Source organism: Acomys russatus, chromosome 15, assembly GCF_903995435.1.
Source record: "Acomys russatus chromosome 15, mAcoRus1.1, whole genome shotgun sequence".
Classification (NCBI taxonomy): domain Eukaryota; kingdom Metazoa; phylum Chordata; class Mammalia; order Rodentia; family Muridae; genus Acomys; species Acomys russatus.
The window spans coordinates 20,202,915-20,206,430 of record NC_067151.1 but is presented as its reverse complement, the minus strand read 5'-3'; the positions used below and the strand labels follow the sequence as shown (position 1 = coordinate 20,206,430).

Sequence of the window (3,516 nt, the reverse complement as noted above, 5' to 3'; positions counted from 1 at the left end):
AAAAAAGACCCTATGTAAAAATAGCACCTTCTTCCTCAGCATGTCTGCTCCCTTTAATGAAAATAAGGCTTTCACTTAGACTGAGCCAATGCAGTTATCAAGGCGTGAGCTAAAATCTCATCTGCTCCAAACGCTGCTAGCCAAATTCTCTAACAGTGGTACTTACAGACGGTGACAATAAGAAGGGCCACGGCGGTAAAAGCCATGAACATGCAGGATAACTCACATTCGACACGGAGTTCTTAAACGGCAGTCTTCTAGAATGAGCCCCCAGAGGACGCCGTTAGCAAGAAAGAGGCCTGGGTGCGGAGTAAAAGTATTTACAACAATATGAACAGACCGAAAAGGAGCAAAGAGGAATCAGTATCAGTCATGGATTCCTATCCAACCCAACTAAAAATAGAAAAATAAACTAATATCACTCTGGCCATATGGCGAGCTAATGGGTTGTGCCTCAGAGAACGGGTCTCATTCATTCTCAGCAGCTTGTGTTCACTCATGTCGTGTCCATGCTGGGCGCTGGGACCTTCTGTGTACATTATCAATGTGAAAATACAGCAGAGCAAAGGGAGCTTTATTTTTATGTTTAAGGAAAGACTCGGATACGCTTGTGAAAATTATCCTAGAAAACATTGTTTGGTCCATGCCATAAAAACCGAGGCTGTGGCTTGGTGGTAGGACACTTGCCTAGTGTGCACAAGGTCCTGTGCTCTGAACAGTCTTCATACTGAAAAGAAAGGGAACTGAGTCAGCAGTAGCCTCTTAGGCTATGTTCAGAATCTGGCCCCTGGCAATCCCACCGAGGTGATTAATTATGCTAACCAGAGTTCCTACAGAAGACTTAAGCTAGGCTATTAAGTTCAGCTATGACCATAGAGTTTGGTAAATCCTCTTATAATCACCCTCTATTTTTATTTATTTATTATTTATTATCATTATCATTATTATTGTTGTTGTTGTTATTATTGTTGTTGTTGTTTTTGTTGTTGTTGTTATTATTATTATTATTATTATTATTATTATTATTATTATTATTACGAGAAGAGGCCTGGGTGCAGCATAAGAGTCTTTACAACAATATGAACAGACTGAAAAGGACCAAAGAGGAACCATTGTCAGTCGTGGATTCCTATCCAACCCAACTAAAAATAGAAGAATAAACTAATATCACTTTGGCCATATGGCAAGCTAATGGATTGCTTCTTAGAGAACTGGTTTATAGAATACTTCATCTTCTTGGGTGTCACCAACCCTTCACTAGCTTACTAGTCTCTCTCTGACAAACCAGCCCTACAGCTTCCATGTGAACATCTGGTCGGTCCCATATATGTTCTTTGAAAGCAACTCTAGAAGATGTTTATCCTCTTTAACTAAGAGAGTGCATCAAGCTGGCATTAAGCAGAGTTAGCCCTGTATTGCCTCCCTCCACCTCCCTAACCTCTTTCACTCAAAGGAAAATGTAGAAATAAATGACACAGAAGCTTCAAGGACAGCACAGTGTCACACAGTCCTGCCACTAGCTTCTCAGTACATAGTCAAGGTAGTTTTTATCAGAACTTTGGGTTAGCTATTTAGGTAGAACTATTCACGTGGGCCATTTGAAAGCTGTAGTCAAACTCTGAGGAGGAATCTGGAACTAGGGATGTGACTGTGAAATCTTTGCCAGGAGTTTATTGTGAGCCGTGCTGGCTAGTTTTTAATGCCAATTTTGACACATACTACCACAGTCATTTTGGAAGAGGGAAGTACAATTAAGAAAATGTCCCCACCACACTGATCTGTGGGCAAGCCTATGGTGACTGATGACTGATGACCCCTGTGAGGGGTACCATTCCTGGGTTGGTGGCCCAAGGTGCTGTAAGAAAGCAGGCTGAGCAAGTGAGGGATAGGAAGGCAGCAAGCAGCATTCCTCCGTGGGCCTGAGATCCTGGCTTCACTTCCCTGGATGATGGACTACAGCTGCTTTCGGCCACAGTGTTTCTTTGTTTGTTTATTCTGGTCATAGTGTTTTATCACAACAATAGAAACCATAACTAAGGCATGAGCTTTGGAAGAGATGTTTTTATGGAGATAATGTGAGAAAGAGAAGTCAAATGAGGCTGGAGTCTCACACTTCATCCCAGAAGGAAGAACAGAACTCCGCAAGGATAACAGTCCGTGTAGTAGAGTGAACAAGAGAACAAAGAGGCCTGACATGTAAGGGAATATGTAAGAAGTGAATTTCAGGAGACGTGTGTATGTGTGTGTGTGTGTGTGTGTGTGTGTGTGTGTGTGTGTGTGTGTGTGTGTACACAACAAGAACAGGGCAAAGCTCCCAGTTCCTGCCAGTGACTGAGAAGATGCCTTCCGTGCTAGGGATACAACTAGTTAAGATAGTTAACAAGGGTGGTTTTTAATGAAATCAGCTTGTAAGAACTACGAAGTGACTCCAGAGAAGACACATGTACACGCCTTACTTCCTGTCCCAGCCCTAGCACCTGAGAAGGTGGACATACTGAGGCTACCTGGGGTGGGAGTGGAAAGTCTGTTCCAGAAGGAGCTACCTGAGGGGTTGTCGGAGCCTGCACATGGGGAAGGGAGAATCACCACTGTGAGATGTGGGTTCATCTTTTCTAGGTCTAAGAAAAAACAAGGTGCATAGAAACGGAGACCACGTTCAAGGACATCAACAGGGGTGCCACTCATTAGTAACGTTGTTCAAGATAGCATCTTCGCTTTTCTAATAAAGCTACTCTTTTTGTTGTTGTTGTTGTTGTTTTGTTTTTCGAGACAGGGTCTCTCTGTGTAGCCTTGGCTGCCCTGGACTTGATTTGTAGACCAGGCTGGCCTCAAACTCACAGAGATCCACCTGCCTCTGCCTCCCAAGTGCTGGAATTAAAGGCATGAGCCACCACACCCAGCTAATAAAGCTACCCTTAACCTCAAAAACAAACAAACAAAACAGAATTACAAAGTAAATCCAGGATGAGGAAGTAGAGATGCTTTGCCTCAAGCCATGGTGCTCCTGGCACCCCCCAGCTCCCCCCTCTGCTCTCCATAGTGCTGAAGAGAAGATAAACTTTAGCTCCAGGGATTAAATGAGATCCATCTAATAGTGATACATGTGTCTGGATGTGGTTTCTAAATGTATGTACCCTTGTGAGGATTAATCTTGTTGTCAACTTGATTGCATATAGATAGCAACAAGTGAGAGACACACCTCTCTTTGTGCCAGGCTTATGAAGATATTTCCTGGAAGAATCTACTGATGGGAAAAACTCTACCCCAGAATAGGTAACAGCTTCAGGTGGCAGCCTGTGTGTAAAGGGTTCTAAGGGAAAGTAGTTCTTGCTTTGCCTGCCTGACTTCATTTCTTACTGGTGAGTGCATCTCTTTTGTTGCTGCTTCTGCTGCTATCCTTTACTGACATTGCAACCCAGATTCTTGGGCCTTCTGATGTGGACTGAAGATCATCAGCTCTCCAGAACCCTCCAGACCATCAGTTCTAGATTGGGACTCCTGAACTATCCACCCTGG

At 43.5% G+C, this 3,516-nt stretch overlaps 1 non-coding gene across 1 annotated transcript; it reads left to right on the top strand.

Annotated features, from left to right (window-relative positions):
* Positions 1-2,426: 2,426 nt before the first annotated feature.
* Positions 2,427-2,552, top strand: LOC127199756 (small nucleolar RNA SNORD22). The gene has a single exon (XR_007832014.1). It is a non-coding gene; the product is annotated as a small nucleolar RNA SNORD22 (small nucleolar RNA).
* Positions 2,553-3,516: the final 964 nt, after the last annotated feature.